Source organism: Homalodisca vitripennis, chromosome X, assembly GCF_021130785.1.
Source record: "Homalodisca vitripennis isolate AUS2020 chromosome X, UT_GWSS_2.1, whole genome shotgun sequence".
Classification (NCBI taxonomy): Eukaryota; Metazoa; Arthropoda; class Insecta; order Hemiptera; family Cicadellidae; genus Homalodisca; species Homalodisca vitripennis.
Genome location: NC_060215.1, coordinates 72,526,329 through 72,542,460, shown reverse-complemented (window position 1 = coordinate 72,542,460; position 16,132 = coordinate 72,526,329). Strand labels below are relative to the sequence as shown.

Here is a 16,132-nt window from a genome sequence, read left to right as displayed (position 1 = left end):
TATTTCCTCTACAAGGCGTTCTGTGGTTTACTAAAAGGTTCCACGGTTGGTTAGCGAAATATGTAAACGCCTTTCTTGGCGAGCATGTAAAAGGTGAGACGTCTGCACAAAATTAAATCCAAATTCGTTCAGTGATTCCAGAAATTGATAGAAAGATTATTAACATAACTAAAAAATAAAACTAAAATATTCACTTAATATTAATTTTCGTTTGGTAAACAATATGATTGCGCTTGCACGAATCATCTGGCTTCCCACGTTCCTTATTGACATTATCGATGACTCATATCAATCGATAAACGTAGTAAGTATTGCACTTCCATCTAAATATACATACATAATTAGGTTTATGTTTCTTTGTTAATCCGAGAAGTAGCGTAAACAAGACACCTCGTGTTATTTCTCTCGGAGAGCTTTGATAAGGCAGGCCCCCTGCTTTTATACTTTGACTTGATTGGAAATATTAATGAGGTCCTCTCCTCTACTTCGCGTCAGGTTGAATACCTACCTTAAGACATGTTTATTGTGTGAGGCTCACTAGTAGTAATAAAATACCTGTAACTCTACAAATATTACTGTTGGGATACGTAATCATCATGTGATCATACTCGTAAGTTTCATCTTTGGAAAAGGAATGGTTTTTACATTTCAACTATGTGTTTATTTTTAAGTGTATTTTTAGTAAGAGTTCAACACTGATTTTTTGTTGTTAAGAATGGGACACTCTTATAAATGAAACATTCCTATAAATCATAAAATTTGTATTGGGGAAATGTTAAATACAGATTACATACCAATAAACGTGATTGTTCAACGATAACAAACTTAAATAATTTTTTTTTATTGAAGATATATAATATATAATAGTATATAGGTAATATTTGTTTTCGTGTGTTGTCAATGTATTCTTTAAAGTTATTAACATTTTTAAGACACAAATATAACTGAGTTTGATATACTTCTTACATTTTAGCAAATTCTGTAATTTGTTCAACTATTAATATTTCATTTATCATTTTTATTACTTTTCACTAAGTCATAGACGGGGGTTTTATTTATACGAGTCTTAATAGTGATTAATTAAGAAGAATATTGTATTGTTAAGAATCTGTGTTAGGCAACTATTATAGCTTAAAATATGTTAATTGTAGACATTATACTTAAAATCATAGCTACATATATACATATATAATAAAGATATAAAGGAGTTTAATTTGGAAGAAATTCAATTTGTATATAAAATAAACAAATACTCAGCCCATGTTATACCTGTATACGTCAATGATAACATGTATTAGGGGCGGCACCGCAAGCAATCATGGTCCTTTAGGTAAAAGGCCGCCGTCGCCCTGTCATTACGTGCCTATCCTGAACTAAAATACAACATTTTAATTAAGTTTCTTTTTTTATATTTTTAATACATTATACATAGATTATGCTTTATTTTAAATTAATTTAAAAGACCGCAAAATATACACATACACCTACTATATGTAATATTATTAAATATATCATGTCTTGATTATCGGGCTAATTCGAAAGTAAAGTGGGACGGTGTTTTACTGGTTTATACAAGTTGCGAGATGAAGAATTATAAGTCAGCTCTAGAGCTATGTGTCAGTGGGGGTGGTTTAATGTACTGTGCGTTAGGTGGCTAGTCATTTAGAAATCCTGGAGTTAAATCATTTTTACAACTCATATGTTTTACTCAAATAGCTGACTTTCAAAATCCTAGTATCTTTATGTCTAGATCTCTCCCGTCTGAAAAAAATGTATTTTTGTGGTTTTGGGATTACCAGTTTCTAGCAATCTTCTAAACAGGGTTTTACATAAATTGGGTTCTCTAATCGTATTTCCCTTTCGGGTATGTTGGTCGAATAAAAATATGTTGCACTTTGTTAATGGAATAGGTGATCCATAAATCATAGACACACTTTGAACGGCACATGACGGAGAGGGAGATAGAAATGTTTTGACTCGTGAAAGCGTATTTATTTCTAAATTCACTCTACATGTTTTACAAGCTTCAAGATGTTAAACTAAAGATGGAGTGCAACTGTCAATATCATTGACACATGATGACTAAACATATGCTCAAATGTATTTTACAATCTGCTGTACTTCTGCAGCAGAGGGAGCTCACAATTAGAAAAAAGACTATTACTGTAATAATTTATATTTATTACAGTTGTTCGAGTTATGTAAACCCTATTATTGAGGTAATTATAAACTCAATTACTGATAATTGGAGTAATCGAGTTTTTTAAATTACTGTGTTCGAGCCGAGGGGAATCTTTAATTGTATTTTAATATGATGACCTCGTGGCGACCTCGTTCCCATAAATATCATAAAGAATATGTTTGATCTACTGAATTGAACTTTATTTTACACCTACCTAAACATTATATCATACCTCCATATAGTATCTAACCATGTAAATTTGTGACTTTGAGTTGACAACGGTTTACTTCAATGAGAGAAATTGAATTTTGTAACATTTTGGGGTACAATGTTGCCATCACATTCAGTGACTATCGACAACAGGTATATCGACTTTAATTTAGAATTTTCCATTTATTTAAACATCACCACCTTAACTCTCAATATTAGATTCCGAAACTTGGTTGGTATGCTTATTTTATTACCACAATTTGATATTTTAAGGCGAAGTAGACTTTCACTGCAGATCAGTGTTTTCATATACCCTGAGGAATTGCTGTCCTACTAAGTCTATCATGTTTGAAGGCACTATTTATCAAACCAATAAAGCACGTTCTGTAAAACCTATATTTAAAATATTTTATACTAAATCAATTACACATCTATTTCTTAAACTGAAATATGTATTATTAGTATATGCTTGTTACTGCAGTGTCAAATATATAAACACGTAAATGTAGTTTAATCTATCTGCAACATAATTTTATTTGACCCCTTTACTCGTAGCAATGGTCACTATTTTAAAACGCCTGCTATAAACCATAATAAGTTTTCCGGCTCAGATAGTTCCAATGGTACGTTCCAATGGTACCGGTATTCAGGAATGGTACCGGTTCCAATGTTGCTGAATTTGAGGATTGTCTCAAACTTTTAATGATGAAATCAAAACTGTTTTGGTCAAAATAATAGTTTTAAAAGAACTCAGTCTAAATCTGTCTGTAGTTAATTACAGTACGAATGTCGAATTTAATTCAAGTTCAGGTCTAGTAAAACTGTGAAGATATTTAAATATAAATATTGAAGTTTGAAAAATAAGCGGTGGAGGTAAAGAAAGCTATCTTCTTTGAAGTGTTCCCTACAATTAATTATCCCTTCCTCCCAGGCCCTATACGATCCTGAGTGCCCTTTTCTGGGATTTAAAAGCCCTATTGAAAGCGAAAAAAGCCCTATTCAGAATACTAGACCAAAAGTCAATTTGAATTCACAAGATTCATAAAAAGACAAGGTGACGTAAATGTGGAGGAATTTAATCGTCTGGACAATTCTGATCTCCTTTAAGTGATCAATACGAATATAACACTAATATATATATATAATGTAATATATATATATATATATAGTATGTATATATAATATAACATAAATATATATAATGTGTGTGTGTGTGTGTGTGTGTGTGTGTGTGTGTGTGTGTGTGTGTGTGTGTGTGTGTGTGTGTGTGTGTGTGTGTGTGTGTGTGTGTGTGTGTGTGTGTGTGTGTGTGTGTGTGTGTGTGTGTGTGTGTGTGTGTGCGCGCGCGCGCGCACATTTACATTACATAACAATAAATTTACACTAATGTTGCAAATGTGTTGGCATGGTTACTAACTATGCTAGTGTCATCGGCGTATCTTATAAAACTCACAGAAATTATTATAAAAGTAGTGAGGTCCGAGAATCGATTAGTGGGGAAGTTTGGTGCGTGTTAAAGTAGATGCTGTATGGGGTTTAAGCATGACTAACCGTTTAGCAATACACCAAGTATGCCATATTACTTGTTGAAGCTTATAGATTCAACAATATCGAATCCCTTATCTATTGTGCTGCCGGGATTAGAGTTAGAATTAGTATGGTTTGGAGGATATTTATAATATATTAATAAACCATATATAAAACAGAACAAAATTATTATGTAAAATTGTTGTGACGGATATACGTAGAAGTCTGTCAAAAATATGACAACTTTTGAAAATGTTCACAAACTAGTATCACTGATATATAAAAATGTTACTCAAAATGCATATGCCAAACAATTTTATTTCATACCTTTAAATATTTAAAAAAATTAGGTAAACTCCTCCCAAAAAATTAATACTTATGACATTTTTACAAGTGGAGCTCGTACATTTACTTCTGGTCCAAGAAGTTGCAAGTTATCATAATGATACATACCATAATCTTGGGCTTAGACTGCACAATGGTATGTATCATTCGATTACATATATTTTAAGACGAGTCACAAATTGTCTCAAACAGAGTTTCATTAATGGCCCACACCTCATTAAGTGTACTGCATTGTTTTACGATTTTTGATTTATTTTATATAGTTTTACAAGTATACAGTGACGGATATTTTTCTTAAAAAAGAGGAAGTAACGATGACGAAAAATGAAGATTATTTTATTAGGAAATGTCAGTCAGCATTTACCCGTACGCTTCTTCTATATGAGGTTGGAAATTTAAAGTAACTTCTGGGTTTGTAATCTGAGGTTTGCGAACTTAGCCGAATTAATTGTTTACATCAAGCGAATCATTTTTTAATTAAAACCAAAGATGTATCAATGATCAAAATTTGAAGGCGATGATAACATTCTAAAAACATGTTAATAATCGTTTAATATCATGAATACTTATATTATTCGTTTTCATTTTAATTGGTGGAGTACTCTACTAACGAGAATTCACCAATCTCAACCGACCAAAAATACTCATTTGGAATCTGATTACAAATACTGGATATTATGTAGTATGGAATTGTTATAGTAATTAGTGAAAAGAGAAAGAATAATGAAACATGATACTCGTACAATGGAAAATGTGAGTAGATGCATTACATTTGTATGAATAGTTTCATTATTAACATGGTTTTAATTTAACTATATTTATACTTTATTGCGTATTCTTCGTTTGTAGTTTTTCCTATTCAAATTTCCAAATATTACTTAGATGAGAGGAACTTGAGGATGTTACAAAAGGAACATTATAAATGTTTATATTTATTAACAAATATAATATGCATCGGAAGTTTCAATACTTCAATACTAGTTGAAAGCATTGAGTTAAAGCAAGCAATCCACTATCATCTTAACTGAACACCTGTATTAATACAGATTGTTGCCTCTTTGCCATACCATTTCGGGATTTGACCTCATCGCAGTTGAATAAATATCCTCTGTGATTGAGACCAACATCGACATACTGCAGTCACAGTCTCGCGTACATTATTATTATTACGATACTACCAATCAGTTCTAAGGAACATTTTTTCACGTACGCGTCTTCAGTGTGAGTCCTACCATTCTATACGAAAATACGGTTTCCTAATCCTAACAACCCCTACGATATAGGAGTGGAAATTAAAATCCTCTAGCATTAATTTAAGTTTTAGCTGTTCAAAAAGAATCTATATGGTACAACTATTTTACTAAAAAGTCGGATTAAAGTTTTATTCATTCGTGGAAAATATTTTTACTTTTGGTGTGAAAGCTGATTATAAACTCATCTCTGTACTATATAGCTCAGTTAGAAGGATGATTGGATTCCGGACATTGCTATCGTGGTATGTTACAAAATACATTCCCCCCTCTCATTAAAAATTATATTCCCCCTACTCTTCACCCTCGCTATTCTGTTTAGGTGCCGTGCCGTTAGCCGTTACGTCATGACACTAGACGCATCCATACGCAATTTCCTGCTGAGTCTCAGGTCACATACCGCAGTGCGTGCATGATGAGCAGCAGTGCGCCTGTATTATGTAGTGGTATTTTGTTTGTGATTTTCTTAACTCTAATCTTGTGTATCAGATATTCTTAAATTTTTAAACATATGCACTTTTCTGCTGTTAAATATGAATGATTTGTTTGTTGCTATGTCACGTCGATTTGTCAATTTTCATGCACAGTTAATCTTATGTCTTAGGTTTTTAAACATGAAGAAAAGGACAAGAAGAAGTTCTAGAAACATGATGTTTCAGATTCTATATCATAAAAATGGAAATCGTCTAAAATCCTGTCGACTGTCATTGAAACCGCCATAGATACAATTTTGTCAAAGGTGTGAAATAAGACAACCACGGTCTACGCTTCCATGTATTATAATATGATTAATCATGGTTCCCATTTTTGTCTCAGTGGCCATATCCATCTCACGAGATTCAGGTGAACCAGTTCAGGAATTCCTTTTTGAACCCTTTATGCACTTTTTGTCACTTCCTTACATTATTATTGTAATACAATAGTGAAAAAACATTGCAAACTTTTGACAGTATTCTACTTTCTCCTTCAAGCGCCTCCCTCGTCCTACAATTTCAACCTTTTATCATAATGTAGAATTTCTTGTACTTGTTCTTTAGTGTTTATTATAACTAGGAAAGTATTTGAATAAACTTTTGCATGGTTTTGCTTAACTGAATAAAAATAAAACTTTGGGCAATATACACTACTTCCTCCCCATAAAGGACCACGTCACCAACAATTGTGAATGATTCGTCATACAAGGGATTTTTATTTACTAGACATAATTTATTTACGATGTTTATTTAACTAAAGAGTATATTTTTTTATTATGCACGACTCCTTACCTCTCAACTATCACGCATCCTACAAGTTTAAAATTTTCGCTCTAGACCGTTGGTAGTTTTTGGTATTCTATTAACGCTTATGCATAGCTTGATACAAATCAAACTGGTAACACTTTGAGCTAATTCTTCCTATTTAAATATCAGTACAATTTAAATTTTCATATAACATGACAACACAGTGTGTTTGTTATTTTAAGTGTTAATTTTTAATGATTGTTAAAATTTACATTGTTATTTTTAGCCGATGAATTCAAACTTTTGCAAAACATTTTGGTATTATATCCCCTCGCGTCCCATAATTTTTTTCTCACACTTTTGTCTTGTATGCAACTGGGGTTATTTTGTTGTGTTTAGAGTGTTTAAATTAATTACTTAAATTACTTTAATTAATGTACATGGCACCACGAAGTACTATTTCTCTAGCAAGTTCTGCGTGCATGTAATTTTATATTTCCTTCGCACATGAATGAATGAGTGTTTTAGTATTTTTAGACGTGATTATATGTCGCACGGTTATACTTAGCCAAATAAAGCTACATTTGTGTCAATTTACACCCTTTCCTTCCCTTGGGGCTCCACGCAACCCATTATTTCGTCTCAAAAGGAGGCGTGAGGTATTTTTGCGAACATTTCTGGATTATAAATTATACGGTTAGCCGACAAATTCAAATATGTGACAAAATGCACGATTTACTCCTACAATCACAACTATATTTTTAAATCAGTTTTTCCTATGTCGGTTTACATGTTCGTATTATTTATTACACGGTTATAATTGAAAATGAAATATGTGTCAATATATGTGACTATTCTCTGTAAATATTCTTGATCCCCTCTCACATTTTGTTGGTGGTTTTTTGTTATTTTGAAGTTTATATAATTTACAACCCTATTTACAAGGTGATCCGTTGCCGGATAAATGTCTAACTTTTAGCAGTAAATACTTCTTTTTGCCGTTCATTCACCTCGTTCTGACTAATAAAGGGATCAATTTCATAAAACATGCGCCCGGAAATTATTTAGTTTCTTATAAAACTTGTTTGACTATTTTTAGCAACCAAATAAAAATTAGTTTTATAACAAATTGCATTACTTCTTTCCCATCAACAATCACATGGACCGCTTATATTGACATTAGAGTTGTAGCCTCGAAAAGTGTTTCATATAAATACACAATAATAAACCTTTTAACACTTTTTGATCGATTTTATTTTGTACAATGCACATTTCGAAGTACCTGATGATGAATTCGTTCAATTCGAAATGTTGTACAAAATAAAATCTATCAAAAAGTGTTAAAAGGTTTATTATTGTATAACTATATAGATTAGTAATCAAGCAATGGTATTTCTCTTCTTCACGTACAAGGTATCGAGCAATTTTAAAATGTTCGATTATGTTCATTGAGGTGAATTTTAAACATTTTGATTAATTTACAACACTGTCATGCTTAGCGATATATAAGTCAATTTAATGACAAGGCGTGTACATTCTTCTCTTCAAATGCCCCTGATCGGGCAATTTTTAAATCTTTTCTGCGTAATTCAGTACACACAGTATTGTTAGAGATTACATTACAACTGTGTCTGATCGAACAAAATTCAAATGTGAGGTAATATCCGTTGTCCCCTTTCCTTAACCTACCACGTATTCCACAATTTCTACACGGGCCCATAAATATTTTATTTTTAGGTGTTATTTTTATTTTATCTTTTTATGTAACTCAATCTATTGAACATGTATGTTCAATGCACAAGTTATAAGCATTTTTTTTATTTTAGTGTACTTTTTATTATTTATTGTATATTTGTAGTTACCGGATATATTATCTAATATGAAATCAAATTAGATATTGCCGGGGCAGTAAAAATGTAATGTAACTATACGATTTGGTGTTGCGTAAGTTTTTGATATATATGTGTACACATTTTTCTCTAGCTTTAAGAGACACATTTGTTTGCGTTTTAAGATAATATGCTTTTTAATATTCCATGAGTTCCGTGCTTATACAGTGCTAAAATGTACGCATTTTAAAATAGTTATGATGAAAAGCCCTAAATGACGCAATTCAAAATGAGTTTTGATGGTACTAATACCGAGGATGTGTGTATACATCTGGAATTAACGGAGGTACTGAACATGCTTGTCTCAATCATTAATTATTTATAAAACCAAAAAGGTTCAAATGAATGATGCTACTACATTGAACACGTGTGCAAGTAGTTCTTGAATTATTTTATTTTGGCTGTAATTTAAACTGTTCTAAAACCAACACAACTTTGATCATCATATAGATGTAAAAAAATGTTCGTTAATATAAACTAGTGATAAGGTATGCTTCTTAATAAAGCAACGGACTATTTATTATACTTGACCCATCTTTTTACTAAGCAGGGTTTATTTGTATTACTTTTGGTCAATTTGATAAACAAAATGTTGAGCGTATTGCTACTATACTACTGTTCTTGAGCTAGAACTTACAGTACATTTTGAATCTACGGGTAAAAACATTACAAAGCATAACATAATTTAATATCGTTTGGTAGTGCACTTTGAAGAAAAATATGTAAGGAGTTTTTTTACTAATAGTCGACGACAATAAAAGTGGATTCGATATGTAAGCCATAAAAACAACTGAAGGGTTTTTTTGGAAGGAGGGGTATATAAAGGAATACAAGTACTAACTCACACTAACTCGCTTCACAGCTAACTGTCATTCTAAAACAGCACTTCATCCTGCATAGGCTAATAATTACAAATGTACTTGAATTAGGTGAAAGTTGCGAAGGAGATAAATAATCCATAACTTTAGACAAACAATAACCGTAACATGGAATCAGCATATAAACATTTGTATTCTAACTTCACAATGAGTATTGTCTATGAATAACAAAACTGATGTTTATTGTCACTTTCAGGAGATAATTAAGTATTAGAGATGAAGATCAATTTTCCTTAAAACAAAATTTTAATGATGTATAAGGATAGTGAAACCCATGCACTAAATTCTAGACACGTATATATAAACAAAATTCTTTATACACACAACATATGTTTTAACGGGAGGCGCTACTAGATTAAATCAGTAGGATTATATATCTAGTAATTTCTGAATCGATTCTTTAATATATTATAAATTTCCATTGTTGGATTAAATTGACATATTTTTCATGTTTTTGTTGACCGAAGTTGAGGAGGGGGAAGAGCACAGCACCACTGTCAGCAAAAGAAAATCACGAATCAGCTTCTATTGTCTTCGGTACCATCTGATTATTTTACCCCTGCCAACAAAGTTTAATGCTCATGCTTATGTTATTTAACTTTCAGATTTTTTGAGGTTAGTATTTTTCTACTTCTTTAAAAATGTATTTACTTGTCTCGTGTTAAATCTATTTCTGACTATGTGTGTGTCAAGAAAAATGTTTTGAGGATTGGCTGCGAGGTTGGCTGCGTGAATGACATGTCAAACTGAACACCAAAGATAGCCAGTTCGATCCTGTCTCTTGACCGTAGGTTGAGTATTTTCCCCCTTATAACAGACCCAGAATTAACTACAGTTGTTGGAACGTGTGAGAAATTTCTTAAAAGTAAAAAAACCAAGTTCCACTGTCGTTTCATATTATACTGTCATGTAATATAGTTAATATGGTGATATGCATACGAATTATCGCTGAAGAGGTTAACTGACGATTGAGTTGCTTTCATTCCAAACATGGTATTGACATTTTTTTAAACATTTGTATAAGATTGCTTACTAACTACAGGCTATTAAATTTTATAATCCGATTATGAATTCTTAAAACACTACACTTATAATTACAATAGACGATTTGTTTGAGATACACGATTGGGTTAATTAAACTATATTTTTGAAAAATTAAAGGAGCAGTAATAATTTAATGATGTGATATTACCAACAATGATTTAAATAATTAAAAAAATAATAAATTGTAACTAAAGTACTATTCAATATTTGTACCCCTTGCCAATATATATATATTGAAATTTTAAAATAAGCAGTACATTATTTGTATTGATCTTGTAAGCGAGTTAGTTCTTGGAAAACCCCCATCCTTAGAGCAACGTTACGTTTTCAAACGTACAAGTCGGGCAAACAGAGTGATTGGTTGGAAATGTCTCTCCTACCCTGAAAAAGCAACGATTAAATGACAAATAAAAATCACTAGTTGTGGTTAAAATCTTTTCCTAGATTAATTTCCACATTTATAAAGACAGAAATTCATATAACCTTATAATAGCACTACCACTACCCAGATATATATGTATAAATTACTTACGTGCATTTCAAATCATTACACTAAAAACTCCACAGTAACTGATAACAACTGACGACTCTTAACTGATAAACCGACATCAATAAGAACTGTACACCTTTTAAAAACGATTCAGCAATGTCTACGAAGGCTATATCGGTTAACACGTACATATATTATGAAAGGATGTCTTACTTGCCCGAAGTGTCATGGAGGAGCCTCGGTTGCCGAGTGGGGATCAATGAGGTGGAGGTAGCTCAAGCCTGCGCTACCCACACCCCCGTTCCTTGCCCGCACCATTCACGGCCGACACATTGATCGCGTTAGTAGCGCACTGTTATCCACAATCTACTCAGACTCCGTGTACGTCACAATAGATAGTCTAACTCTATGCTTACGCATTGATTGAGATAGTAGCGTACCTAATATTATACCTATTGTGGGATGTTCAAGGTCGACATATTGATCGCGTTAGTGGCGCACTGTTAGTCTCAATCTACCCACTTTTTGATTTCATAATAAATAGTTTACTGTGTGCCTACTCATTAATTGAGATAGTAGCATACCCAATTTTATACCTATTATTTATTGGCTAACAACGGCCAACACATTGATCACTTTTACCAGCAATTACAACTTTTAACGAGTAAGCAATCTACTCAGACTCAGTGAACTTCATAAATAGTAATTATACCATCTCTAAGCATTGACCGAAGTATTATCGCATTGTTATCCACAATCTATTCACTCTCTGAAATACAGTACTAATCTATTCAGTACATCATAGACAGTGTAACTCTGTCTACGCATTAAAGCCTAAAGAAGTAAAGCACTTAATGTTTTATCTATTGCTGGCTATTCACGACCGTACATTAATCGCCATAGTGTAACACAGATCTACACACATTACTCAAGCTACGTACGACACATCACGTAGTCTATGTCTGCCCATAGATCGAGTAAATAAAATATTTCTAGTTTTAATTTTATACACAAAATAAATAAGTACATACTGTAATCTTTGTAGATTGCAAATACTTTTTATATACAAAAGATTGTGTAATAGATTGGTAAAGATGAGAGAATAAGAATGTGACGACTAGACATATTGCGGAATGAAATTGATCAGAAACATTGTTAACATTCTGAATATATTCCATTCAAGACCATAATCCATTCGAATACCAAGAAACATTAGGGATTAAACTCAACCTTTGGCTTTTCAGAGAGTAGACTTTGCATCCATATGTGACAGAAAAGCTACTTCTGTTCGTTAAAGCATAGATAGTGCACCTACACTAAATCTTTTGGTCAGATTTATAATCTATCTAATAATATATACATCCTTTTTATGAATTACATACAACATGTTGACTATTTTTTTATTATTACTACAGTTTACTCAATATAACATGTGTTCAATAGTTTTCTGTAATATATTTATAATCGCAGTTTCTTATATTTGTCGTTAGATAGCGCACAACCACAGCATTTCAAGGAGCAACAGATTTTAGTATTGGATGCAATATCTTCTCATAAACTGATACATAATAAAAGACTCAACCTTTATTGTCTTATCCATAGAAACATTTTGTTGTCAATAAACCATTCAGTAAGTATGTTCGACATAGAGTAAAAAGTTTAATATACATCAAATCATAATTACATTTCTTAAAGATCACCGGTATGCAAATTTCGTGGAAAATACATATTTTGTGGATACATACACGAGGACAAACATTTTATCAGTTGAAAGGTATCAGCTGTTTCGATATGTTTATTGCTCTCGTCCTTTGGTTTTTGCCTTTGTTGTTTGTTCAATTTCGTTAGCGGCCAGCCGTCTCAGGTCATAGTCCTACAGTGAAGGTGGAGGAGACTGAGATCGAAGAAGTCGATTAAATTCCTTGGAATACACCTGTCGTACAGGAAGAGCATAATGTGGAGGAGCTCCATCTTGTTAAGAATAAAACATATGTACCACATTATGCTCTTCCTGTGCGACAATAACTAGATGCACACTACCCGGATCACTGGATCGGTAGAAGAGGATCAATTGAGTGGCCGGCAAGGTCTCCAGACTTAACACACTTAGACTTTTTTTGTGGGGTCACTTGAAATCAGTAGTTTTTAAAACACATCCCACTGATGTCCAAGACTTGAAAAACAGGATAACTTCTGAGTGCAGACGCTTAACCAGAGAAACTTTAAGAAGGATTAGGCAAGAATTTGAAAAAAGGGTTCCTTTTTTCTTGAATAACAAAGGCTACCAATTTGAACATTTGATTTGTAGTTTACAAAGCATTTACAACAGTATTCAGTGAGCAATTTTGTTGTTATTAGCAGTAGCAGAGTAGTTTTACTAATAATTGTAGAGTAAGAAATTACATTATTGGCTGCTGATACCAAACGGCTCGGCCGATTAATTTTTTTACCAAAATACAGAATTTTTATAAGCTTCGATTTGAGGTGTCACAAGGTATTAGTTGCCTTTTCAAAATTTTGGCTTTGGGAACGGAGGGGGGCATGGGCGTGAGCATCCCCATTTTGAAAATATTTTTTGTTTTGTTTCCCCAATTAGTACTATACACTCCCGTTAACAAAATTTTGACAATAAATACCTTTATAAATCAGACATATTTGGTCTGTCTCAACAGGCAAAAAGGTGAACAGCTATTTATTAAGGGTTCAAGGCGTATTAATTTGTGGAAACTATGAAAAGCATGTTTTTATATTCATTCAGACGTGTTTCATGCCGCCTTTTCATGTCTGAGTCTGTTCATTGGGACCATTGTTGTTAGATAGCATACATATTTTTAAACATAATGCGTATGCAAGATACATTCAACACACTGGCAATAGAAATGGCCAGATTTAAATTAACTTGTACATTTTTATTTTCATGTATTTATATAAAATTTCATTAACTTGGTTATAATATAAACTAAGGTTCTGGTCGAGTAATTAAATTTAAGAGTTCCAATAATTAAATGTACGGCGAGCCAGTCCGCCCACCAAACCACGCCTGCCGCTGAATTGCTCGCAACTATTCCAGAAGTTTTCGTCCCCGTCTAGGAATTGGGTGGAAGTAATTAATGCAAATATATCACCTCTAAACCAATTGATTATGATTTTGTTGTAGTGATTTAAAATTGAAATTGCATTAAATGCACAATATTATTTAGTGCTACAATTATTACTAAAGTTAAATCTTTATCAAAAGATTGTATTATTTTTTTTAATAGTTTGATAATAACGAATACTGGTGTGGGTTTTAAATTTAAAGCAGTATGCTTTAAATTTTGTATCTCTCCTGAATGTGAAGTTTAAATCGTTATATATCATTGAGAACCTCATTATTGTCGAGCATTGGTTTTCTCGAGGAAGGTTATGTCAATGCAGTACGGTAATAATACCTCAAATCCAAAGATTTTCATTTTCGCATGCAAGTAGGTCGCCAGCTTTCTCTAAAAGTGTACAGCATTACGAAAAACTTGAATCACGTGCTTAGTTTGTACAAAAATAACAGAATTTACAAAATTATTAGTTCATTGATTGAAATTCGTTAATTATAATACTGACGGTCAAAAGTTTTTACCCGTCGACGAGATGATTCGTTTATGATGTTATGTCTTCAATTTCTTTATCTGATATTCAGTCTGTAAAGGGGAAACTATCGTACGATGTGTCCAGAACTGAGTTTAGACCAGATGTAACAGATCAGGCGAGTATAAGATTCCATACGTCAGAAAACCGGGCGAATAGTGCAGGGCCCGCAACGTCAAGGAGTGTTTACGAATGTCACCGTTACGCTGTTCAATAATTCTTGTTTGGTCAACACCAGTTATGTTACAGGGTGTAACTCTCCTTTGAAAAGGATCTCCAAGTCAGACTGCCTTGGACATGAGGTTTATTCAATCGACGTTTATACTCGGCAGTGATTTCGCAGGAGCAGTATGTGGTATTTTGCCGGTAATTAGAAGGTTGTGTAAGAAGCCGGGTGGGAGGCTTAATCTCTCAATTTCTGTTTTTCAATATCAGTCAACGCACTGTTATAGTTACATCTGTAGGTGAAGGTCACGTATTACACTTTTAAGCTCCCATAATGTAATCTTAGGGGGTATATTCAAATATTAGAGAAGTGACGTAAGGAGCGGGAAAAACCTCGCTCTCTTTATTAATCTTTATTAAATTTTATGATGTCATAGACATGCATGTAATATGACATACATTACTTATGTAATAGACATACATATGCATATCCAAGTCTAAATGAGCCTCTCCCAAGTCGTGTTGGGAAGCCGTGAGGAATGCATTAGGGAAGAGTCTACACCATTTTGAAGGTGAAGTGAGCCTTTTCAAAGTCAAATTCATATGAAGGAGTAGCGGAGTATGCAACTAGGAGGTATCATTCTCTAAGCAAGTATTTTTGTGACAAAGTCATGGGTGACATAAAAGTCGCTAGTTTATGATAAGATTCAGACTTTTATGCTCATGTTTTATTTCCAATGTAAGCTGTATCGATGCCTCACTATTTGGAGGTCAAGGAGGTCTTTTAGGTTAAGGTAATTTGTCACAATGCTAAGCTAAAACTTTTAATATCAAACTCGCACTGGTACTAGGATAAAGATATTCTTTAGCCCTGCACTTGTGCACTCACTTTATAGTGTCATCGCACTGTTAGAATCATATTTTCAAGCTAAAGGCTGAATGCTAAATTCTTGCGTAGCAGTTTTTTTTTAAATTACGCCTCACATTCTTACGCTTATCATGCTCTTTGTTCATACTTTTTATAACTTGCACTCTCACTTTTATATCGTAGGACAACAAACTTATGTATTTTGTCTTTGATCTTCATCCTCACATTCGTTTACATTTTCAATTCCTATCACTTTTAAGCTGTTTTGTGTAATAAGATTGAATGGAGTACAGATAAAAAAATATTAGGATGTAGAATGATACCAGTGTTACTGCTCTTTCTTATAGTAACAATAACAATTAAACTTTGTTTTCGTCTTTGCCTTTAGTATAGCGTTCATTTTATAAAAGATGCACACTCTTACACTTGTTATAAGGTGGAAT

General features: G+C 32.8%; 1 protein-coding gene across 1 annotated transcript in view; it reads right to left on the bottom strand.

Annotated features, from left to right (window-relative positions):
* LOC124369196 (calcium-dependent secretion activator) overlaps positions 1-11,272 on the bottom strand; it is a 368,545-nt gene extending 357,273 nt beyond the window's left edge. Inside the window, exon 1 of the mRNA XM_046827016.1 lies at positions 11,078-11,272. The gene's annotated coding sequence lies outside the window, so the exon portion shown is untranslated. The remainder of the gene's footprint in view (positions 1-11,077) is intronic.
* Positions 11,273-16,132: the final 4,860 nt, after the last annotated feature.